This window comes from Aulonocara stuartgranti (genome assembly GCF_965226115.1).
Source record: "Aulonocara stuartgranti genome assembly, chromosome: 2".
In the NCBI taxonomy this organism is placed as follows: domain Eukaryota; kingdom Metazoa; phylum Chordata; class Actinopteri; order Cichliformes; family Cichlidae; genus Aulonocara; species Aulonocara stuartgranti.
This window is the reverse complement of record NC_138940.1, coordinates 24,320,829-24,346,847: the sequence shown is the minus strand read 5'-3', so window position 1 is coordinate 24,346,847 and position 26,019 is coordinate 24,320,829. Positions and strand designations below refer to the sequence as shown.

At 40.8% G+C, this 26,019-nt stretch overlaps 1 protein-coding gene across 15 annotated transcripts in view; it reads left to right on the top strand.

Moving 5' to 3' along the window:
- Positions 1-8,649: 8,649 nt before the first annotated feature.
- The window catches only part of tenm2a (teneurin transmembrane protein 2a), a 219,546-nt gene continuing 202,176 nt past the window's right edge, over positions 8,650-26,019 (top strand). For 7 of the 15 annotated variants that reach the window (XM_082504192.1, XM_082504188.1, XM_082504201.1 and 4 more), the window contains exon 1: positions 9,027-9,656. The gene's annotated coding sequence lies outside the window, so the exon portion shown is untranslated. Of the gene's footprint in view, positions 8,660-9,025; positions 9,657-20,556; positions 20,932-26,019 lie in introns of those variants that run through there. The other 8 variants (XM_082504196.1, XM_082504190.1, XM_082504198.1 and 5 more) reach the window with 3 other exon arrangements.

The window sequence follows — 26,019 nt, the reverse complement described above, 5'->3', positions numbered from 1 at the left end:
GAGTTTGAAATTTGCTGGGAGATTTGACTGAATGTACACAAATTGTAACTCAGCTTAATTTGCAAACACCCAGTGCAGTGGTTTAGTGCAGTTATGTGGTGATTAGTACTGTTGATTCATAACCAAAAAGTTCCAGGTTTGAATCCACTGGCTGGAAGGGCATTCTCTCCCTATGCCACTCTTGGTTCCCTCCGGGTCCCACAGATTCCTCCCACAATCCAAAGAAATGCATGGATTAGGTTAATTGGTGATTCTAAATTGGCAGTGGGTGTGAAGGTGAGTGTGAATGGTTGTCTCTATGTGTTAGCCCTGCGATAGATTGGCAACCCTTCCAGGGTATATCCCACCTCTCACCATATGACAGCTGGGATAGGCTCCAACAGCCCTGTGACACAGATCTGGATGGATAGATGGATGGATGATGTAACCAAGCATTTTCATTAAGGTCTGATCTTAAAAGAAATTCTAATATGATGTTTATAGCTGACGTGCATTTACGTTAAATCCAACTGGAGTTGAACTAAAAACTGTAGCGTTGATGCTTTGGAACAGTTGCAAGAAAACTGACACAGAGCAGCCTATATATCAGATGACTGCAGATTTGCTTAAAAAAGAGCATTTTGTTTCATTGTAATTAGTTTAATTCTGTCAGGCCTATCTTTAACCCTGCACTAATCAACATTGCAACATTGTGAGCTGTCTTTGAAGCCAGTTCTGTACAATAAGAGAATGAAGGCAGCATATGCTCCTGGAGTTTTTGCTGTTGTTTTGAAATCTCACCTTGGCAGAGTGAGAATAGTGTTTTACCCCGTTTGTTGCAGAATGTGCCAGGAAATGGTAATATGGCAGACAAAAGTGTCAAAATAAATTATACATCTCTCCAAGACACACATATCATATCTGAATACATTATCACAACACAACCTGACTATGATTCAGTGTGTATTTTTATACCGATGTACTGATTTTAGGAGCTGCGCGGTATCTGTGTCGAGGAGGCACCTGCAGATAACTGCTATCCATTCCAGACATAATAACATGAAATAGCAGAGGCTGAACTCTGATCCAGGTGAAAGTTGAGGAGTATCAAAAGCAATATCTCAAAGATGGCCACAGCTTCACTTTAGAAACATCTGTTTATTGCCGTCCAGCCCCCCTCCCTCCTGTGCAGTCGCTTCAGTGTACCTCGAAACAAGTCTTGAGCAAACATCAGCTGTCTCATGGGGCTAAAGGGGTCCTCTGCATGCCACGTCTCTGCAACTTTGTCGAAGCATTACCACGGGTGAAACTATCACCAACTGTTGCTAGCAAGCAATATCAGTCACATCAGCAGCATCGTCAAGCATTAACGATTTTTATTCAAAAACAGGTTAACTATTGTTATTTGGCAGCAATTATACAGCCTGTCATCAGGCCAAGTGTGTAGAATAAACACATCATTTCCCACCTATAGAGCAAGTGTGCTGTGGCTGAAACCCCCCCCCAAACAAACACACACACACACACATGCATGCACACCACCACCCACCCCCGCCTCCTCCACTTCTTTCCCCTTGAGTGAATCTGATAAAATTAATTGAAAAGAAAAGCAAGTAGCATCCTAAGGCAGTGTTATTGTTATTATTATAATTAGCAAACGTGGCGTGGCCCTCTGTCTCTGTGGCCTGTTAGCTCAGGGCCTAAAGCCTCTAATGAGGTGGCAGTCATGTGGCGTCAGCTCCACTTTGAAAGAGCAGTGCAGACAAAGCAGAAGGAGCTCATCACCATATCTTTGTGGGCCTGTGCGTGTGTGCATTTGCGTGTATATGCAGACAGAGTGCAAAACGGGGGCCCTGATAGCATTCGGTTGTGGTCAAGAATAAAGCGGACACCATCGACAAAAAGCATTCCAGTCCGTTAATGCACCGTTTGGATTTTTTTTTTTTAGTTCTGCTGCCTTGTTTACCCATATACTGCTAAAAGCATGGTCATTCATTATTTCAAAATGAACCTATAAAAAGCATAAAATTGGATTTATTTTAATAGGAAGTCAACAATTACTGTCTAGACACGAGTGAAAAATGAACAGTGTAGTCACTGGAAGCAGAGATAATTGTCTAGATCATCACATCATTACATCATCCAGGCATAAACATCTAAACATGAGTGAGCTTTAACTATACAGTAAGTTGGGAAAGATTTGTATCATTAATCTTGCTTTATGCTTGTTTCTGGGATTGGAACAGAAAATATGTTATCACTCTGTTGATACAATCTAGAGGAAAGCTCTGTTCTAGTTAGTGCTCCAATCCCTTTCCCTTGTACATCCCACATATTTTCTCACAACTCATCAAAACAAAGAGACGTTCTCGCTGTTTGTTTGTTCTTGTGTTGCATCATGGAAATACAAATTTGAGCTGTTTGCACAGAGAGCAGAAAAAGACTTTTATTTTTGCGGAGTAACATTTACTGCCATTTATGGCTGTTTCACAGTGTTTGTAGTAGCTCCACTGTGGATTTGAACCATGGACCTTGATATCACTATGTGATTCTTCACACAGTGTGTGAGCTAAGATCAAACTTTGTCTTTTATATGAAATAATAGTGGCTGAAAATGTTGCATTGTGGTGTTTCTTGGGTGTCAGATGTGCAGTCTATTCGTGCAGACACAACAAAGCGCAATGTGCCAACGCTTTGGTATACAATCGCAACCCCCAAAAGAGTTAGCAATGTAGATAAAAACTGAATGTAATGATTTGCAAATCTAAGAAAGACAAAACAGTAAAAAGCAGCATTTTATTTACAATACAACATAAAAAGATATCATATCATTACATGAGACCATAAAATGTATTTTATACCATCCCCTCTTCTTCTAACAGCAATTATCCTGCTGAAATGTCCAATGTCTTCCCTGAAAAAAGATGCTGTCTGGATGGGAGCGTGTAAACCTGTATATACCTTTCAGCATTGATGGTGCCTTTCCAGATGTGCAAGCTGCCAAATCCATAGGTACAGATGCACCCCTATAAAATCAGAGATGCAGGCTTTTGAACCGAGCAGTGATAACAAGCCAAACGATCCCTCTCTTCTTAATCTTTAACCTGGAGCATGAGGCATTGATGATTTTCAAATAAGAATTTAAAATTTCAGAACAGAAGAGTTTTTGACTTTGTCTCGGTCCATTATAAATGAGCTGTGTCCCAGAGAAGACGGTAGATCATGTTCACATATGGCTTCTTTTTTACATGATCGAGCTTTAATCTGCATTTGTGGGTGCCACAGTGATCTGTGTTCTTCTCAGACATTGATTTCTGGAAATGTTCTGACATTTCATGACAGAACCATGCCTGTTTTTAATGAAGTGTCGTAATACGTCCAGTATTGATTTCCAGCCTTTTCCTTTGTGCACAGAGATTTATCCAGATTTTCACAATCTTTTGACGATATCATGTCATGATGAAATTTCCAAACTCTTAAGAAACATTAGATTCATATTGTAGACAGATTTTTTTTTTCTTTTGCAGATTGGTGTCTTTACTTCTGAGAAACTCTAGCTCTCTAAGATGCTCTTTTTTTTATATACCCAATCATGTCACCGACCTGTTGCCAATTAACCTAATTAGATGCACATACTTTTCCAACCTTTTGTTTGCCCCTGTCCCAACTTTTTTTCAGATGTGGTGCTGCCATCAAATTTAAAATGAGCTGCTAATGAAACAGTAAACATGTCTAAACATTTGACCAATGTTCTACGCTTTATTGTAAATAAAATCGGGTCTGTGTTTTTTTTAATTGGGTTTTAGATTGCCAGGTATTATTCATGTCTGACAGCAGACAACAGCAAAAAGTAATGTTTTTTGATGTTTTTATGAAATAAGTTTCTTTCTGTTTCTTATCAGTAGTGATTGAAAAAAAAAGGCGCAGCTGTATTTATGAGAAGTTGAAAACATATATTTTGAATATACAAAGAAAATCAAACAGACACAGTGAAGAAAACAATGTATAAGGTTTCCAGGGTGACTAAGCAACAGAGTGCGAGCTGTAGAGATAATAATGTTTTATTTTATCCTGTATCTCAGCTCATGTTGAGATATTGACTTAGCAGTTTAGCTAGTTTTCTTAGGACTAGATTAAGCTGCTGCCTCTAACTATAGTTATGAATCCAAGATCTGGATTCATAAAAACTGCAAACTGTTTTCATGGAGATTATATATATATATATATATATATATATATATATATATATATATATATATATATATATATATATATATATATATATAATTTTTTTTTTTTTTTTTTTTTTTTAATGACATTGTTTTAAAACAGATTTCAGTCTTAACTACATTTAAATTCAATGTTAGAAGATAATGACTGTGTTTCTTCTTAAGGCAATAGACCTCACTGTTTCATATTGTCAAAATATTTCGTTAAGCAGCATATTTTTCTTATGTATGTAATAGAAAAGGAAATGAATGTATTTATTATATGCGAATGTGCGATAGTGCTAAATTGTTTATCGAGCAAGCTTAGAAATGAAATCAAATTGGCAAATAACTGGCCGAGAGAGTGAATCTTCGTTAAACTGGTCCAGCTCATAATTAGTCATTAACACTGGAAAAAGAAAAAGGTTGAACTTGGGTGTAACCCCAGGTCCTCCCAGCTGAGATCACAGGCTGATGTTCGGCAGGAGGCAGGCTGTTTCGCCTTGAGCTGAGACTTAGCACTAAAATTCAGGGGCGCACGCAGCTGTCAGAGGCCTTGATTGGTGGAAAAATGTACCAGTCATATAACCAAAAGTGAGCCCTTGCGGAGGTCTTTGAATGCAGTTTGCTGCCACACAGAAGTGTTTAGTTTCTCTGAGCCATCATGGGAAATTGCTGAGTAAAAATAAGTGGGTGTGTGTTCATGCGCACATATATACATGGTGAAGTAGAGGGGGAGACTCAATTAAAAACCAGCTGTGCCCTATTCCTCTGTAAGCCCTCCAGCATTCCTCACCCTCCTCCTCTCATGTCTTACCCACCATCTCCTCCTTCTCCAGTACCCCCTGCCACAAACCCCCCGCTGCACTATAAGCTGCCTGTAAGCTTCTTGACTCATGCTGATGGATCTAATGCTTCCCCCGAAAACACGCCGGCACGCATTTGAATGTGCAGACATGTGTGCACACATGGACATAATGAAACATGCAAACATAAAACAGCATAGCCTGCCCCTCAAATACACAGTATATGCTCATTTGCACCCCCCCGCTACTCGACGTAATTACAGCAGACTTGTGTGCCAATCCGAACGGGCTCCTTTCCATTCTCTCCAAGTCCCCGATGTACCTGTTACTGCCTCACATCAGCCAGCTCCCAGTGGCACTTGCGGTATTGAGGGTGAGATGAGAGAAAAAGAGAAATGGTTGGGAGCAGAAATACAAAGTCACAGCCTTTTGTTACTGAAGAGACAAACAAATAGACAGGCGCTGGAGAAACAGACTGAAAGGAATGCCCAAAAGCCTGTTAATATGGACTTTAATAACCAGCTTTATTTTGTGCAGCAAAGGTTATTCTGAGCGCAAATTGGATAAAGAAACTGTGTGTCTAACACCCATTACTGCTGCTTTTTTCTCATATTTGTTAACTCAGAGCCCATCAGGTTTTCTTCATCCTTTTCATGCTGTTTTGAATAGTTATAACTTATGAGCTATATTACTGCTGTATCGAGAAAGGCACAGTTAATATAGCTTAATAAGGGTCTATCCAGAGGGCAGCAATAGTGCTTAGCCAGCTAATCAGTGGTAATTCTATAAGTTCAGGTCCTTTAATTAGCTCATTTGCATTTTGAAAATTAATCAGATTGATTATATAATTAACAGTGCAATGCATCTTCTTCATTGTGTTTGTAAGGCACACGTTTTCACGTGCAGTTCGTATTGAGAGTTAACCCTTATGGATGTAGATGTGACTGATGGTGATATATCTATTGGACAGAACTCATTGCACAAGGTTAAATAGAACCCCTGACACTATGCAGTCTGTAATAGCAGAGATAGCATTAGGAACACAATTCACAGTCAGAGCGCTGTAAGGCTCATGGACCCTGGGCATTGGCTATAAGCATTAAGTTTTGATAGGTTGTAATAGCCTGTGCTAATATTGGCTCATGATAGGGAAAGGTCAACTAACTCATCTACACGTATAGCATGTGACAACTGGCCTCGGGATTATTTTTTTCCTCATTTGAGCAAGTCTCAAGCAACACATTCATCCACGGGTCAGATTGTGTGCCTCACTGTTTCTAATTACGGGGTAAGGCAGAAGGATGGGACAGAAGGCTAGGTGCCGAAAAGGCTAGGAAATGCAGTGCAACCCCCTTTTGAGATTAAGGATGGCAGTTTGCAGCAAGTGTGCAAGGCATTAACTAGTCTTAGATTAAAGAAGGAGTTTCTGGGTGGCTGAGGCCTTTCTCAGTGTCTGCATGCACTACACACTGTTGCTTTGTGCGCGTTATAGGATTGATCACCAACCTTCCTGAGAAGGACCCACACATCTCGTCCCATTTAATCTCAGATAGTCTACATTAGAATAACATTAGAATAAACATTTTTAAACATTTTTTTAATTAATAAATGGATGGACAGTCTGGCCTCTTGTCTGCTGCTAATGTGAGACTCTTAATAATTTTCATAATCATGGCCAATTAAACACAGATGTTAGGTACAATTAGCATTTATTTTTAGGTCGTTCGTGACAATTTGCTAAAATTAGCATTTCTGCGGGCTTAATTCATGCTTCGTCAACAGGTGTTTGATTAATTGCCCGTTGTTTTGTTGCCAAGTGTAGCCTGTGTTTGTTTGTGTCTGTGTCAATCTATGCGAGGCTCACGCTTGTGTTTTAGAGTGCAGGAGTGAGGTCCTTTTGGCAGAAGTTGTGACATTATCAGCAAAGCATTAAGATTGAATGTGGGTCACAGTTAGGAGTGAGATGAAGGCTTGGGGTTAGTCACGTTGAGGTTAAGGTTGAGTATATATGCAAAGGAGCTGCACAAACTTGTCTGTGTTTATGTCTCTGTATGCATACGTACACGTGTGAGAGCGGCCAAATGAGGGAGGATGTTTACGTGGCGAGAGTTAGGCAAGACAACCACCGAGAATCGGGTTTTCACACTAACTTATTTTGTGCAACTTTAAATACTAACTAAAAAAACAACAATACTTAAAAACTAGCTTACTCAGAAACTAGAAACAATATCTCTTCATTGTTTGGATTTGTAGGGGAAGACCAATTTACTTAATACTGACAGAAAATTGGAAGCGAGTAAAGACAAGAGGATGGAGGATTTCCACAACTGATCCTGCTTTGTGGCAGGGCCGTAAGCAGAAGCTCGAATTAAAAAGAAAAACCATGAGCAAAATGCTCGTGAGCAAGTGTGTGGTTTTAGCTTCTGGTTGATCTAATCTGGGGTTTATTCACTGGCCAGTCTCTGCATCTCGCTGGCTAAGTGTTGGCCTATTATAGGACATATTAGGGCTAATCTCTAGGTGTGTCCATATGCAAGGACTTAAGTGCAGATGGATAGAAAGGACTGATTTAATACTGCTGACATCACTGCTTTTAAGTCCACACTAACACCCTGCAAAATCAGAAGGAAAGGTGGGGGTGTGCCTCTGTGTTTTTTTGGGGGTTTTTTTTACCATTATGATAATATGTGGTCTTCTGGTTTGTGTCTTTTACTTTAAAGAAACAAAGATGTGGATGCAACCATAGAAAGCAATCATACACTGTTGTCAACAAACTAGTGCTGCCTTGCTATATCTTAATGTAGCTAAGCTCATTAGCCTCAAGAAAACAAAACTCCACATTGGACAGTGTGAGACAAATAAAAATCCCTGGACAAAGCTGCACCTGCATGATTAAGAATGGGTACCATGAGCCCAAGTCAAAGCTTTCTATTTTTTTTTTTTTTTAGGTTATCACTTGGGGACTTTAAAATGGTTCAGTACGCCGTCCTACCCTCATCTGCATTTTTCATCTTGTACTGCACCTGTGTTACCCACTAGAGATCCAGTGATTCCTTCCTCGTTCCTTTTACCCTTCGCTCTGAATTCAACCAAGCCATCTGTGAATTCAAACCCATTTGCAGTTTTGTTAAATTTTACTTACGCTATAAGTGGACACCTTTGTCCCAATCAATATACCAATTGTGTGCAGGTTGATGGATTGCCAAAGCCAAAAAACAAGAAGAAAATGAAAGAGTAAAATAAATAAATAAATAAAGCAGAAAGTGGGAGGTTTATGTCCCCTGCCAATCCCCAGTTATGCATAAAAATGCCTCTGAAATGAAATCTTTATCAAAAGAGCCACAAGGTTCTCCTTACAAGGTGTTTTCAAATAAGCAGGCGTTATTATCATACCTCCATTGGGAAATATGCATTTACAGCTCGGAGAGTGAGAGGCAATAGGGTAACTGTTAACAATGTTTTCCCTAGTTATGGTGCATAATTGCATGCTTCTATTATTGCACCTTTCTATTGCTGCTAATACGGAGAAAGCCCATTAGGCAGTGTGCTAATGTGAACAGTAGCCTGCAGTGCAGTGGGTGCACTGTTTAAAAAGAGATGCTTGAGGACCACTGTAATGAGCACCAGGCCCTGGAAAGAAGGCACTAACACCAAAAGCGGGCATGTGTAAGTTTCCTGAAAAATGCACTGAGATTCAATTTTTGCTTGTTAGGCTGTAAATACATGTGGCAATGTAGCTGCTGCCGCTGCCTCTCGTGAAATTGTCCCATTATGTCCTCAAGTAATCATATATTAATACTGAGTGGAATATGCATTTTTCGAATAAATCCTACACCATGTTAAATATGTTTTAAAGTGACAATAATATGTAAATAGATTTAGATTAATAGAGGAAGTGCCCTCAATTGTGATCTGCTATTCAACATAGCATAGTTCAACATTTGGGATTCAGATGGTTTAATCGCTGTCACTGCTGATCCCCTGCATCTCATCTCGTAGTGCTGCAGCTGTGGCTGTAACAGCCTACTGTGGATTACTCTTCGGCATGCGCTGATAATGACCACTGACTTTGGCTGGGCCGTGAACGCGCGCTCCGCGAGCCACGGTCATTTCTCTATACCGTGTGTGTGAATGGTCGCTCCCTGGGTGCCGCTGCGCGCAGCCTTTACCGATCGGCCGTGGTTCAGTGTTCAGAGCATGCCCGCTCGCCCCGCCGTTTCTCGGGTCCGAAGAGAAGCAACGGAAGACGTGCCGTTTGCGCACAGCCGTATTCATCCGGTTTTGGTCCATTTTGGGGGTTTGCTTTTTTTCTTTTCCCCCCCTTTTTTTGCCAGTCAGCACTGTTTGCCTGTAACGACCACCAGCGCTGAACGGATGGTTCCGTTTGATTCCACGATTTTGGTGAGATGCTGAACTGGAGGCTCCTTGCCTGCCCTCTCTATCAGCTCATCCCCTCGTGCTGTCATCTCACTTCGCGTTCAATAGCGGCTTGACAGGATAGTCAGGGCAAAAACAAACAAACAAAACAAGAAAAAAGAGCGAGAGAGAAGCATGCAATAAACAAGTGTCAAGTAGCTTCGGGCTGGTTCGGTTGGAGGGAAGGAAAAAGTTCAAGTTGAAGAAGGAGGATTATGCAGTGAGTGCCGCACGTAACTATAAACAGGTACGTGATATTTTGCAATGTATTCCTGTGGAAACGATGCTGCTGATTAACCCGCCAGCTTCTGTGACCGAGCAGCACGTGTGTGTGTGTGTGTGTGTGTGTGTGTGTGTGTGTGACATGCACAGTCATATCTTGTGGCAAGTAGGAAGGGGAGGAGGGCAGCGCAGAGCGATGACATTGAGGTGCCTTTTATCCGAATATCATTCTGTAGTCCTCATGCGAGCCCTTGACGCTTGCCTGACATTGGTGATCGGGGTCATCTCCCGCGACTGCAGTGTCGTTCACGTGCCATGCGTAGAGACGTCCAAAAAATATAGTCCCGTCAATAATGACCTTATTAATTGCGGTGGACTTTTTGTGGCGTGAGAGGTTTCCACATGGCGATTCTGCGCTGCATATTTTTTAAAGAAATGTATTAACCCTAAAAGAGTCAGGGTGGACTGCGAGACCCCGCCGTGACTCGTGATGAAGAGCTCCTGTCCGACGCGTTTATGGCTGCCGCAGCGCAGCAACCTCTTTTCAGCGATCCCCGTAACGTGCATGAGAAAGTAACCTAAGTGAGTGCCCTTCGAAAAGAAACCAAAATCACGCTTTCAGTTCATAATAACAAACATGGAGCTGCTGGAGGGCTTTAATTGGCTGCTTGACTTGTCATTGCCTCTTGCCTCCCCTCCTCGGGACGGCAGCAACGATGCATTCCTCTCTTCTGTCTTGTGCACTGCACTTTATTCAGCTTTTTTCATTCATATTTATTCTGCTTGCTTGGTATTATATCAGAGGTGAGGGCAGAGGAAGTGTGAGCTTTCTTCTTCTGCTGCTGTTTTTGGTGATGTGCTCATGCACAGGATAGCTGCCCCCCTTCAAGCTGCAGCAGAACATAACAGTGTAGGACACACAGGAATGAGCATGAGTGAGACTTTTAGTTAAGGATTTCAGGCACAAAGTTTAAGGATGAATAAGGAAAACTTTTAAAGTCAGTTGTGTATCAAGCAGGGTGGCGAGGGATATGAGGCCCACACACCAGCTGTATATCCCAGAGCCTGGCAGTCATCGGCACCTTATGACATGAAACACACACGCAGACACACACACACACACATGCCGAGAAGATCTTGGTGATGAGACGCACTGTTGAGATTCACACTTCAATCTAACTGGTACAGTTTCTCTCTGCGGCCCTGCTATCTCCTCCTCCACCTTTTTAGCTCTCTTCAAGCCCGCCTGCGTCTGTGTGATTTCTGACGCTCTTTGATCTCTCTCCCGCTTTCCATTCCTCCATCTTGAGCTTTTGACAGGGGCGTAGAAATCAAAAAGGAAGCAAAGCCCTCAGATTTGCGTGGGATCACTTCTGACACACTTTTAAATGCATGCATATGGAAACAAGTGCATATGTTGCTCTCTCTCGCCATTTGTCTGGTTCGCTCGCAAGGACGAGTGCACAGGCTCAGCTGTTTGCCACAGTGTTTGACCTGCCAGGTGTAATCACGGCCAGTTTGCCGTGTTTGTGTGTGCATATAGTGAGACTCGGTCTTAAGTGCTAATAGGCGCTCACGCCGGAGAGCAGCAGGATGTGTCAACCGCAATCTCCAGACTAGCCTTGACGGTGTCCTATTTGGCATGATGACACACACACATGCACAAATAGGCCTGAGATGCATAGAGTTGACTTAAGGGTCTGAGCACTACAGGTTCCCTGAGTCCATGTCCTTGCCGTCCCTTCACAACTAATCATCAAGATTAAGTCAGTGCTGTTGCCATGCAGATATTCTGCAGGTTGACTTCTACATAAATATGGCTTTTTATTTGTTAAATCACACATAGATGTTGTTGGGCACGATCTTTCTGTTAATCTCTCTTCTTTTTCACAGTGCTCTATATGGGTTATATATTTATACATACATTTCACTGAAACACCTGTGAGTCCTGGAAAGAGGAGCATCAATCTTCATTAGCCTGCAATGAGGCTGGCCTTGTTGAATAAATGACTAGCATAGAGAAAGTGTGTGTGTGTCTGTGTGTGTGCGTGTGTGTTTGGCTGTGTGTACGTGTGCACTCGTGTGCGAATCTGTTGAGTCCTGTGGCCCACTCCGACCTGGCTGACAGATGACTGCAAGTGATTTCCAGGGTTCAGCAGATTAGGGGATTAAAAGACTGAAGGCTTCACACAATAACCCTAATGCATGTGCATGTCAGCAGGCACACGTGCATTTTGGGGGCTGCGGGGCTGTTCGGAGGTCAGCGATATCCAGTCTGACCTCTGTGCTGTGTGTTATCCCACACTGTGCAGGACTGTCCACAGTCACAGATGGAAAGCGCATAAGAAAATCTCAAAGGTTCGATTTCACTTTACAGGTGTGAACCCGTAGAGGTACTGAAAGCCTGGTTGATACATTTTGTCCTCCCCAACCAGTTCAGAGCTTACTTAGTGTTGGAAAATGAACCAGCATAGTAGCTGAATAGTTGTGACTAGGCCAGTGCAATTTTGTTGCCGATTTAGAGCCAAAAATCCCTTTTAAACACAAACCAGTTACCATTGTTTCCTTTGTTTTAATTCCTATCAACTAGAACTACATTGCACCATGTTAATTGATGTCACAGGAAAAAAGCTGCTTATATGTCTCTCAGGTATAATTACCTGAGAGCAGTAAAGTGCCTCTTATTTGAAGGCTTTCGCATGATTTCATGTGTTGACTGGCTTGGTTTTGGAAACAGCCATTTGCTGCTTGGTGTTAACATTTTTTCCCTTTACCTGGCCATTTCGACAGGGTGTGAACTGCTAAGCACTGTTGTTTCTGACAGCGCAACCATAGCAACATCAGCAAGTTTTTAAATAACTTAAATCCACAGGGTTCAATTTGGGATTCCAAGTTTAGATCTTCATTTATTTTTAAGATGCTTGGAAGAATGAATTGAGCAATCACACCCAGATAATCTACACACAGTTGTATCTTGAAGCATCCACTTCTTTTCCTGTTATAACAATCTGGTCGTATAAGGTTCGGAACAATTTGTGATGTTAATATATATATATATATATATATATATATATATATATATATATATATATTAGCAATTATTGCTGCTCTACAGTACATTAGACTATAGCACTTTATAATTTGGGAAAGAACAGGATAAGTAGTAACAGAGGACAAATAGCCTCTTGTCACTGCTGATTAACTAAGAACACTGACCTTTAGAGAGAGTAGGGGTAGGTGAAAAGGATGTTCCTTCTGTCAGAATATGCAGAGAGGGTGATTATGTTTACACTGTTGCTGTAATTGTCAGGACGTGCTAGTAAATAGAAAATACTAAGCTTGGTGGCACAGCTCTATTAGAGGCAGGTCCGCCCGGCCTTCCACCCTCCCAGTTATTTCACAAGCTCAGGGCTTTTTTTGCTTTTTTCTTTTTAGAGCCAAATATACAATCATCTCAGTGTCATAAATCCACATCCAGATAGAGAAACTGCTGCAGGAATGGGCTCATTCCTATGATACTGCCCTGTTTGGCCTCCTACACAGTAGAGTTTGGGCAGCATGACATACAACCGTGTCGGAAAGGCTTTTATAAGGACAGACTCAGTTAACCAGTTATGCTTCCATACTATCCCCCCTTCCTTTTTCCTGCCTCGTCTGGCGAGGCCTCACTTTGATCCATTCATGCTCGATTGTCCTCTTTGTGTTATATTTCAACATTTCAACTTTCAACATTAATTGTCCTCCTTTCAAGAGCTTGCCAAGGCATAGGTAGGAATAGCATGCTGTGGGTTTTTGAGAGGCTAAAATTACAAAGGCTTGCTGATGAAGGAGAAAATTATATTAATTGCAGTAATTGATTAATTGGTGGGTAGATGAGTAAGAAACCACAGAGTGTGAAAAAAACAATAGAAGATGACATATCCAGTGGCTTTCTGTTGAGATATTTTAAGGCTGGAGTTCATAAAAGGAAAGCTAAAATCATTATTAGTATTAGTATTATTATTATTAACCTCCTGATGTTATTTCAAGACTGAATTCAATTACGTTTGGTACCACTTTACGTGTGACGAATCTGCCAGTGCAGTTAAATTTTTTATGTTGAAGCACTTTTTACAAGAGCGCCTCAATTAACAGTCCTCCTTAATGTCTGTGCTTCCAGTAGTCCCATCAAATTGAACCAAAACACTGACTCAACATATCATCTTAGCATCTCTCTAAAAGGCCATGACGCACATGGCTGTTGCTCCCTATTATCTAGCATTTTTCAGTGGAAAAAGAGAGATCACATTAACGTAGAGCATTGGATAGCTCTTTATCGCAACAAGGATTCTTAAAATAGCCACGAAAAAAAACATATAATAGGAGAAGATGACGGAGCAGCCAATACTTAGATCCCAACGTAACATGAATAAAATTTTAAAATGCATAATAGTCTGAGATTTGTGTTGTGTTGATCTTCTGTGATTTTTCCTAAACGTACAAGAAATTTGAAAACCATAAACTCATCGTTCATCTGGGATTTGGACACTCCTCAGAAGCCTTTGTGGCCTGTGATTTTATTTGACGGGTTTTTTTATGTGTGTGTGTGTGTGTGTGTGTGTTGCTCAGACTACACCGCTAAGCGTTACATGATGAGAGCGTATGCGTGTGTGTTTGCATGTGTGCGGTGTGTGACACCCAGCATTAGCTGTGCTTTGGAGAAAGTGACGCTCGTAGAGAGCAGCCTTCATCTTGGATTACCATGCTCATGGATCCTGTGGGTTTTTGTGTTGGAAGTGATGGCAGAGTGGGATAATATTTACTACATCTGTCTGACAGCTGACCGACTGGTTTTAACTCATCCCTCTCATGGACTCATGGCGCTTTGTGATGAGCTTCCTCCCTGCATTGAAGTGCAGCCAAGCACATGCGCCTGCTTGCATGTGGACAACGGCTGGTACCGAGCCTTTCATCATAACAAGGCTGTGTAAGACCATCAGTTTCAGCGGATGATGTGGGTGAAATTTGGAACACACAGAAACAAAGGCCGCTGACCAGTGAGTGATGTGTTCACTCATTTAGGTGCTCAGCGTTCATGTTGATGTTTCAGCGAAGGCGAGCACTGTCAGTCATCCGTCAGTGAAAATGACACCTACAGCACTGTGTATGAAACGGGCTGAAGGCTGATCTTTTTGCAAAGAAGTCATGGTACAGCTGAACATGCACCTTATTGGAAACGAATGAAACTGAATTTCATGGCTAACTTTCGCAGAGGAAACTTAATTGAAGTCACCAAGAAATAACATCCTTCGTCTGTTGGTCTTTGTTTAACAGTTCAGGGTTTTCTTTCTCAGTGTAGACAGTCTTTTTTCTTTTTAACAAGTTACTAAAATTATTTCCTTCTGTTCCCGAGGAGTGGAGTTAATAGTGGGAAAGTCCTTATCTGCCTTTAAGAAGACATTGTGACCGGTTGAGTCATGCTCAAATATACTGCCTTTATTACTTAGACTTACAGAGTCATTAAGGCCTGACCCCATTGCTCCTTAGATCAGGAAGTGTATTAACAGCATTCATTGATGATACTTAAGGATCTTTTGTAAGAGTGAACTTTCGTAAAGCCCTCTGACCCAGGAACTATTGAATATTGTGGGGATTAGACAGGTATCCGCTTTAACCTTGTCTGGTCGAACATATAGAGACTGAGGACAACTTCAAGAGGAAAATCAGCATTAAGGCAGCAAAGGGTAAGGTGCTCAGCCACCATGTGCCATTAGAACAGCTTCAGTATGCTTTGGGATTTAGGCTACGTTCACACTGCAGGCGAAAGCGCATCAAATCCGATTTTTTTGACCCTATGCGACCCATATCCGATCATGCTATGACAGTGTGAACGGCGCAAATCCGATATTTTCAAATCCGATCTGGGTCACTTTCGTATGTGGTACTGAATCCGATACATATCCGATGTATTAGAAAGCGACTGCTGTTTGAACGGTCAAGTCGCATTAAATCCGCCTTTTACGTCACCGACACAAGACTGAAGCCAATTATCAGCGCCAGAGAAGCGCCCGAGAAGACATCGCGAACGCTTCCTGGCCATCCAGTGTAGATGTAAGTGAAACTGTTGGGAAGACAACGTAAACATTTTATTTGTACTGTATAATCTGCAGATTCTGACAGAAATCTGCAGCTATCCTTTGAAGCACCGCTCCTCTCTTAAACAGCAATAAGGATCATTATTAGGTTATTTACATTATTATGTAAATAACAAAATAACTTAAAGCAAAAATTGGGAAACGTGAAGTCCGAAGTCTTTATATTAAGGGCCATCAGTCAAACAATACTGTTGCTCTGGGTCTAAACAGAGCGCGTTGTGTGTGACATCTTCTTTTGCGCATGCGGGCCGCTTTGAGCGTTCACACTAGAGCGCGTTTGCTGTCGCATTTTATTTGTAGTGTGAACGAGCAGACAAAAAAATCGGATTTGATCAAAAAATCGGAATTGAGTATTAAGACCTGCAGTGTGAACGTAGCCTTATCCTCCAAGTCTCTGGAATTCTACTGGGGGGATGGCAAATTATCCTGCCCAAAAATATTCCCTTATTTTGTGTGTTAATTCCACTGGTGGAGATTATCATTTAATGTGTCAGTCCAAAACAGTTCCACAAGTGTTTAAGTGGACTGGGATATAAAGACTTTACTCACCAACTCATTCTGGGACCCCCTGGCACCTGTGCATGGGATCATTGCCATTCTGAATAAGATCACTTCCATCAGCATTCCCATATAGGATAAAAGTGGTCAATCAGAAGAACTTTGTATTGGTTTGCAGTGACCATTTCCTTCAGGGCACACGTGGAATGAGTGAATAGCCTTACTATAGGAATCAAGCATTCAGGTTTTATCTTTAACATGTCATCTATGTTCTCTAATAACTGCATGATAGCACTGATATAGCTAAGCAACGGACATGCACACAGTTTCAGACCAGTCAGTTGACAATAATCCCTTCCCTTAATATGTGGGATCATTCAATTCCATGCCTTTCCTTGGCCAATGAAATAACTACAAACTCTTTGTGGCAGTCAGTGGAATCTGTATATTTAGTATACCATCTATCCATGTTCTCTCTGCCTCTCTCTGTCTCTCTTTCTAAGCAGACATGTCTAGTTACAGTCTAAAATGGCCTTGTGAAGGAGGATGGGAGTTAAGATGGCATCCCCAGAGACTTTTCAGAGAAGTAATTTAATAAACTGTTATATTTTCCCACTCCACAAGGGAAAGGGGATAGACTCAGAAAAGTAATGAAACTCAGCTGTTGAATTTTTAATATTAAAGAATCAATTTCCTATTGCTGAACACAACTAAGTAAAAGGTCCTTTCTTCCACATGCATTGCAGCTCGCACAGAATAGCATTGACTTATGGCTGGCCTCCTGTTCTCACTGTGGGAAGATGTAAAGGTTTGATGAGAACATTTGTTGAGCAGCATCTTCTACCTCCCGTCCACCCTTGAATGTTTAAGCACCAGCTGGAAGCACACGTTGTCCTCACCTAAGTCCCTACTCCAAAAAAAAAAAGAAAAAATGGACTGGCTATCGCAAGCATAAGTGCACTTTAAAAAAAATGTTAAACGCACCAAAAGCATTTTCTGAATTAAGCTGCAATCCATCTGAAGGTCAAGATTTCACAGTGTGTAGGTACATTTGCAGAATTATGAAGTTATACATGGTTTACACTGCTTTCATGTAGTGCTGTAAAAAAAAAAGAGAGAAGTCATCTGGATACAATTACTGGAAATCATTTCTTCAGATGTCTTGGCTGTCTTAACAAATAACCAGTCAGCCATTCAGTCTTTGATTCCTTAAAAAAGGGGTCTTCCAGGAAAACGTTTCACTTATGCATAGGCCAAGGCAGGGTATGCTGAAAATATATGCAAAAATAATGCCTTTCAAAGAAGTGGTCATTCAGACCTTGTGCTATATATATCTATATTTTTGGGATGCAGGATTAACAATAAAAACACACACACACAATGTGTTACAGTTTCTGTGGTTTAGGAATTTGTGGAAGTATTTAAAGGCATTTATTAATGCTTCCCAGCATAGACAGTATATATTGCATGACTATACAGCCAAGTCAAACCCAAATTAGTCCACAGTAGTGATGCTCTTGTGGTTACTGCAATGAGATGAGGCTGGCATCTTTAGCATTTTTGTTGGAGTTAGCTAAAGTGGCTCTGATTCTGTTTAAAATAAAGACTTTTAGAGCATCCATCTGCTTCTGCGTGTCTCCAGCAGAGGCAGCTGAAGGCCAGCATTTTCCTCTTTTTTTTTTCTTTTTTTTTTGCTAGTTTCTTCTCCCATTTGTAGCTCGCATTGTCTTCTTTTTACCTCTCTTTTTTTTAAACGGTTCTGACCTTAACAGGTTTCTGTAACATCTGATTGATGCTGAACACTGGTATTTGATAATTAGCGCAGTTTCCTACCTTTCCCACTTCTGTCAAAGCATTCGGCTGTTTGTTTACTGCAGATATGCAATGACACTCCTTTTACCCTGACTCCACTGCTACGTGAGGGAGACAGAGAGAGAGACAGAGAGAGAGAGAGGTCAGGTGATGATATATGACCGCGATGCTGCATTCCAGCACAGGATGATTAATCTCTTCTGGGAACACTTCACGAATACAAGTTTAACCTAGCTCGGCCTTGCACATGCCTGGACGCACACACGTGCGGGCGTGCGCACGGCACAGCAAACACACACAGGTGTAAACACGCGCACACTCTGCATGCTTAACAAGCTGGACATAAACGCTGGGCCAGAGTGCATGTAGTTGTGTTTGTATGCAATTCATGTGCAACTACCCTACCTTCCCCTTCCCCGACCCTCTCCACCTAGCATCCAGACGGATGTATTCACACAAAATCACACTCCCATATACACCCATATCCTCTTTTTTTTCGTCTCTGCCTGCCTTGTTCATTCTGTCTTTTCCCCCTCTATTCTCACTGGCCTCAGTGGTGCAATGTCTCACATTCACCCCTCTCCTCTTTTGCCTTGTCCATTCATCACAAACAGTCACAGATGCTCACACTCACACAGGGAGAAAGAGAGTCAGAAAAGGGAGGGAGAGAAAGAGTGCGAGCTGCTCTGTATAAGGCCATTTGGCTCCACTAACAGTGAGCATAAGGCTATAGGATTAGTGCTGCTAGGTGCTAACAGCTTCAATGTCTTAATAAGCACAGAGAAAGGCAGGATCTGGCCCTCTTTGTGCGATACAGTTGTGTCTATGTACATAAGTGTGCATATTCAGGTGCTCTGCACAGGTACAAATACTTTTTGGCAGTCCTGGGCCAGCACATTGAGAGGATAAGTGTAAATACAACGGGCTGCATCCGAAGCTCCATTACTTGAGCGCACTTCAACAAATTGTTCCGCAGTTGTACTCATTGAAACACAGAGGGTGGTTGAACACATCTTTATTTTAATGAAGTCATTTATTGTAATGGAGAGCATTTACAGACAACTGTAGCTTAGATTCCTATGCTTTTGTCATTTCTGCTTCTCTGCCTCTTTACATAGTAACAAAGACACAGAGCTGGCTATGTCTCTGTATCACTGATTGAGTATAGCTGCGAATGCAGTCCATCTTCTTTCCTGGGACTGGATGGGAGGGTGGGCATTGGTGGGGGTGGGGATATGAGTTTTGTAGAAACACACTGTCATGTAATCATGTAATTAAATGTTTCTAGCAAGACAGGAAGACTTGAACAAATTCAGGATAAAATGAGCATCTAACACCAAAGCTTTTGACCATTAGCTTTGTAAATTGTGGTTAGCTTTTTATCCAAGACTACACCGATGGAGCAGACAGGGACCGGAGTCTGCCCATTTTTAGCATTATCATCCCTTACCAGTGAGCAGCCATTCATAATGTTCAATTATGAGTGGATCTATTTCATGCATGCGCAAGCAAATAGTCACAGCTTCACGCTAAAGTGTCATTAGCTAAGTCCACCAGAGTAAGCTATGAAAACGTTCATAGCAAAAAACTAGTCAGACTATTAAATCAAAAGAAGACAAAGTGGCTAAAGCTAAACGCCATCTGGAAAGGATCAAAGCAGTTACGAGGGAAATTATGGAGACGAACAAAAAAGGGGGAAACGGTCAATGTCCTGTTATCTGGTGAATTTACATACATCATTTTTATCAGTATGTATATATAAGTCCCTGACATTTGTTTTGTTACATAAGTCTATTTCTCCTGCTTTTGTTAAGGTGGTAAGGTAAAAATAGATCAAGGTCGGTGTACAGCAGCTCATTTTCAGTTCAGTTTTGGTTAAAGCACTTTATTTGAAATTGTTTAAGTGAGAGAAGATTGTAGAACAGGCTGCAGTTTGGGGGGGGAAAGTTAGAAAAAGCTGATATATGTTTGCATGTGCTGTCAGGTACAGTTTTTAAAAGTAAATCAGAATCAGGAGAAATTTTTCTCTCTAAGTGTGGGAATGTAATTGATGTCTACCCACATAGGTGTACCTTATGTATAGCGAGTCTCGATTTATAAGCTATTGTTGTTGCACTATAATCAGTAAAAATGTTCTATATTTTTATCATTAATGTTAGTCTTATCCACCATGGTCCGACTTGTGGTTAGCGGTGGTGAGAAGCATGCTTTTTAGTAAAGCTTCTTGCTTTGCTAAAATACAAAACATGAAGCCATTATTAGTATCCGATTGTTCAGTCTGACGTCACTAGCCGTGTCTGGGTCTAAACTCCGCTGCAGGTCCATATATCAAACGATCACTATGGCATTACTGAGAGTTGAAAAACTGTCTAAAGTCTTTCATCTTTAATAAAATGATCAGCGTTCTGCTCTACCAGGTGTAACAATTGAGTTTAACATCCAGGCATCCATGAAAACGGAATTTATGACATCGGAGTTAGAAGTTAGCAGGGAGTTAGCTCGCTAGCTTCTATCTAAATACAATATAGCATGTCCTGACTGCGGGGTTTTGGAAACAAATTAAAACGTACAGCTCTGCTATCACTTCCAGCATAAATGAAGACAGAAAACTAAACAGCAGTGATGTTTGTAGGGTTACTGAAGTTGGGCTAGCTGGTATATAATGATGTGCTACGTGACCGCTAGCGACACAGCTATGTTAGCATAATATAAACAAGCTAACTTTTTTTCCACTCGATAAAAGTTAACGTGAGTGTTCTCGGTGGTCAGGAACAAATGTAATCGCATGGCAGGATGCTGTAAAAGGACCAAACTTCAGCCAGGAGAACAACTGAGATAATCCATCCACAATACGAGGTTAGTCATTCATATACTGCTGCATGGGCTGGGCTGTAGTTACATCCTAAGGTTTTAAAAACTGAGCTTAAATAAATGATTAGCGGTAATAATAGCCGAGGGAGGTCAACAGGGATCACTGACTGTTTTAGGAGCTTTTTGAGATCAAATAGAAGAAAATACATAACATTAAACATGTTAACAACACAAAAGCCATATTAAACGCAGACTACTTTAGACCCGGAAGTAGGATTCGTCGCGTCATCACTGAACAACCAGATAGCAGTTTACAGAGCTATTAAACCAACTTTCATTATTTAAATTAAGAAGTCAGTAAAGACTAATTGGTTCAATCTGAACTGCATTCTGTCCTCTTGGTGTCGACTTTAAGGAGTTTGGAGTCAGTTGCATAGCTCGAGAAGTTGAAGATTGGAAGCATTTAACTTGCAACCTGAGTTTAAATGAGGTTATTACTTTTTTTATTACTCCCAGCTATAATTAAAACTGATCTGCCACCGAAAATGCAACAGCAGCCCTGTTTGCATTACGTCGCATGTGCATGTGAAGGCAATTTGGAGTGGTGGATTAATGCAAGTTGGCAAAAGAGAAGCATACGTATCTAACGTGAACATATACTCGCAGACGATTGTGTGTTTTATCTCTTTGGGTGTTAATCCTTTATATAGCACCAGCTTAATTCATAACATAAGGAGTGTCCATTATCAAATGCAAAGATTTGGGAGAGCAAAATAGTACTGCATGAAGGGGATGAAAGAGAGTAATGTAATCCTTTGTGAAAGTGCCATCATATCACCCAGCCCCACTCAATCGCCTCACCAGCAACAGAATAGATGAATGTCCTGGATGATTCTAATCTCATAACCCGCATACACACATTATACACACGCACACTCACACACAGATGACTTGTCTACACCATATTCATATTTGATGTTATTACTATTCACTCATGTGAATAGTAATAACACGAATGGATGTAATGATGTTATTGGACTTGAAAATGCCCTCTGAGACTTTTGTGTGTGTGAATGTGTCTTCTAAAAATGTGATCTTGGCGTGTTCGACTTTGCCAGTTATATTTGCAACTCCTGCACAGAACATTCGCACTTAAGGTTAATGCCTCGGTTTTTTATTATTACCACATGTTGTCGCGTCTCAAGAGTTCTTTTGTTTCTATAAGTGTCAAGCCCTGATGGAGCTCGCGGTGCGGTGTGACACTGTGCATAATAAGGGCACTTCACGTTCACCGTGTTTGTGCGGTTGTATCTAGGCAGAGCGGTCTAATCTTTAAGTCCACTTCTCTGTTTTCTTTACCCTGCTGTCGCTCAACATTGATTTAAGAATATAGCCCTATTTGCACGGAACGCCACGTAATAACTGTTGAGCCTCTTGAAAGACAGCAAAATGTTCCTTATCGCACTGCGTGTTATCCATCTCATCATCCCGATGTCACTCTTCTGATAGATTTGAACCTGCTTTCTGTTACTTGGTCTGCATACTGTGTAAAGACATGAGCCTCTTGATAATTTCCAGCAGAGCCTCTTTAACTCTGATGTAGGAAACAGACAGAAGAAAGAGGTGGAGGACAGCAAATAAAACTTTGAAAAACAAAAAAAGAGACACCAAAATCACCAAAATGTACAGGACTAATAATATTACTGGACCTCTGTGTTTGGTGAAATGTGGTAGGTCATCTGTGGTGGAATATTTTACTTATCAGCTACAAAAATCCCACATGAGCACAAAAAGCCTAAACAAACCTGACATTTTTTAACAAATAATTAAAGGTTGGCATATGTGAACAGCTGCCAAGAGTGGTTTGGGAAAGACTGCTCACAGGAGGAGGATTTGGTTCATAATGTAAGGTTTTCTGGATGTTTCAAGTTTTTAATTGTTTGTTTTGAGTGAACTTTGAATGTTGTCAGTGATGATAAAATTCTAGTACTGCCTGGAAACAACCAGTTGATAGGAAATAATATGTATTCCCCGACTGGTTGACAGTTGGTTGCAGGAGGTTGCTTGTTGGAAATTTGCTTTGCCATGGTCATCCATGGAAGGCACAGACTTGTCTCATTCACCTTACCATCTGCTCACTGGGAGGTATTCAAACTGTGAGGACTGCGATGCAAACTGGAAACAGAGACCATTAAAAATAAAAGTTTGCACCTTTTCAAATGTCTTAATATCAGTCTTTACTTTGAAGGATAACATTCTTCAGTTGGGGATCTCTGTACAAACTATGGGTGACTGTAGCAATCTGCTCGCAACCAAAGCAATTACAAGGAGGTTTTTTTGTCAGCTAATCTCTAAACTATCCAATTGATGTGTGACTTATAGTTACACAAACCATCTGCTGAACTCTAAAGGTTGTGAGGCCAGTGAAACAGTGTTATATGTAAATATATTATCTGCTTATATGGCCAGAAACTGACCAATTGTGACACGGGATCCAAAAAAGCCAGCACAGAACAAGAAAACGCCTGTGGCGATAATGCTGTGTGGATTGTGATCAATTGATGGTTTCTCATGAACTTGGTGACGTTTTTTTCAAAAGTTTAGTAATTTACAAACACACTACAGGTGAGTATTTATCAGTAATTCAAAGAATGGACACAATTTAACATATTAAAGTAAAAGACTGAAAATAAACCAAACTAATATGGATATCGTAGACACACAAAATACATATATACTAAACTGATTGTTATTTGATTGAAAGTAATTTATGTTAGAGCTAAACTGGGCTCCTAATGAACAATTATTCTTCCTGCTGCAACCTGCAAGAAAGGCGTTAATAGCTTCTTTAAAACTATCCCTGTGCAATATATTAAATACATTAAAGTCATATAGTGTTTTTTTTACTAATCCTTCACACCAAAAGCAGAAAAGATGTGAAAGAAGATATTTTCAGTGATATAAAAGAAAAAGGAAGGGTAACATAGCATTAACATACATAACATAATGTCTAGTAAAATGACTTCAGCTCTAACTGAGTCGTATCCACGAAGTTTGGTGGCAGCAGAGCTCGGGTCTGTGATTAGACTCTAAATTAGAAATTTGCCTCGAACTGAATCACCTCAAATATCATCTGCTATAAGGTCAGCATAAGATATGTGAGAAGGCTCAAGTTCAATTTAGAGGAGTGTGTGTGCTTTGCTTTTAACTGCTCAGACTATATCTTAGAGCAAACACTTGCATCCTGTGTTATTTTCATGGATTTAGTTTTGTGGATTTTCATGGATTTAGTTGGTGAAGGCGCACTGACATAATCACTTAAACTGCCTTCATGTTTATTATGTCTGCCAGTATAATATTTTCCTCAACATGGATTTTATAACCCCAGAAAGGAGCTAAACCCAAAGAGAGTTTGAAGCAGAATGTGAATACTCATTAAATCAGAGGTGCAAGAGCATGAATGTATTAAGTGTTTTCATGGACACGATCACAGTCCATCGAAAACCTCAAGGACGTTTTGAATTCTTGCTTTTTTCCTACCCGAAGCCAGCAATTTTATTTTATTTTATTTTTTTGTCTGCTCCCTTATGTTCCTTTTACATTTGTGTAAAAGGATAAAAACATACTGTGTGCCAGGATTTGCACTCGTGTAAGAGTTTAACAATATTAGGGTCGCAGCTACTGTCAATTAAATGATGGCAACAATTGTTGCCACCAGCCCCTCTCACATCCTGATACCTTGATCGCTTCTGACAGAATGTTTTATTTCCTGCCAACCGCAAATCTGTGGCTGATGTTTGGAAGGCGAAGCTTGGAAATACAATAAAGTCGTATATCTGTACGTTTTCATTCTTATGAACCACATTACATTTGTCTCCTGAGGTTTTGTTATTAAATCTGCCTCAGTACTGCCACTGTATAACCAGATGCTTTTATATTTCTGGCACAAAATAATGCCTTCCATTCATTTGAGTCATGTTTACTTGGGAAAAGGAATAAAAATGGAGTTAAGACTACATATGTTTTATATACCACCAGCAGGGTTTGTGTGGATGCTCAGCTGAGTAGCTTATCACCTTTGTTGCCTTGCATCTTCTCTTTGAAAATTCCTTCTCTAATAATAAAAAAAACATGTACTATAAAATATGAATACTAAACAATAACCGTAAAAAAAGAAGAAAGAATCAGCGGAAAAATAATTTGACTGCATTCAGACATGTTTTTGTTCCACAGCAAGGACTACGACAGAGCTTTTAAACTGTTAGATTCCTGCTGCTTTTTAATATCTTGTGTGATCTATTTGTGTCCTAAGCTGCTAATAGCTAGAAGGAATCAGGGGAACACAGCAGGGGTGGTGCTCAGATAATGGATCGGTTATTTTATGTTTCTCCCCCAAAAAAGAGATTTTGTGAATTTGTCTCCCCCCCTCTTCCTTTCCTTTATTTATCACTTGTCTCAGTTTTGTTTTACTACAAAAAAAACAACAAAAAGATTTTCTTCTGCGTTGGAGTGCTATAAAAATTCAGCATCACAGTTGTTTAGAGGAGTGCTGGAGTTGGCACTACTTAGCTCGAGCAAAGACAGAGCGTAATGTTTTTTGGTAAATCAGTGTAGGATGGAATTTCAGGACCCTGCACTTACCCTCGGCAAGAGGATATCACTCTGTGTGAGCTGAACTAGAGGAACACTGGCCCAGTGGGCGAGAGCGATTTTCGAGAGCGCTGAAACTCTATTCTCCATTTCACAGTCACAGCACTGGCATAGCTGTGATAACAATGTGCCCTAAACCTGACTTATGTTCTTATTTATTCTGTGTACCCCTCAATTCCCTGACAATTATTCAGGGGGAAAAAAAAATTAAAAAGTAATTGCCGGCATTGTACGTGCGCGCCAACTTGTCGGCGGTGCAGCAAGGCAGAGCTGCAGCCAGTATGCTTAATCATACAATTTAGAAACGCGTGAGAGAGAATTAGTTTCAAAACCTGCTCCTGACGACTTCAAAGTTTTAAGGATGGCCAGCGTGCTAACTCTCCATTAATTACTGATATAGAATGAAAAAGTCAAAACAAGTTAATGGATGTCTTTTTGGAGTGGGAATCGGGGGGGGGGGGGGGTGTAAACTGCGCCTCTTCA